Here is a 485-nt window from a genome sequence, read left to right as displayed (position 1 = left end):
AGGATGAGGATGAGGATAGGATGAGGATGACGATGAGGATAGGATGAGGATGAGAATGTGCAAGAGGATGAGGATGAAGATGAGGATAGGATGAGGACGAGGCTGGGGATGAGGAAGAGGATAAGGATAGGATGAGGACGAGAATGGGGATGAGGATGAGGATGAGGATAGGATGAGGACGAGAATGAGGATAGGATGAGGACGAGAATGAGGATGAGGAGGAGGATGAGGATGAGGATATTATGAGGATGGGGATGAGGAAGAAGATAAGATGAGGAGGATGATGAGGATAGGATGAGGATGAGGAAGAGGAAGAGGATAGGATGAGGACGAGAATGAGAATGAGGCTAGGATGGGGATGAGGATTAGGATAGGATGAAGATGAGAATGAGGATAAGGATTGGATGAGGATGAGAATTTTGACAAGGATGAGGATGAGGATGAGGATAGGATAGGATAGGATAGGATAGGATGAGGATGAGGAT

The sequence above is a fragment of the Lupinus angustifolius genome, unplaced genomic scaffold (genome assembly GCF_001865875.1).
Source record: "Lupinus angustifolius cultivar Tanjil unplaced genomic scaffold, LupAngTanjil_v1.0 Scaffold_268, whole genome shotgun sequence".
Classification (NCBI taxonomy): Eukaryota; Viridiplantae; Streptophyta; class Magnoliopsida; order Fabales; family Fabaceae; genus Lupinus; species Lupinus angustifolius.
The sequence above is the reverse complement of the archived record's forward strand: the minus strand, read 5'-3'. Positions refer to the sequence as shown.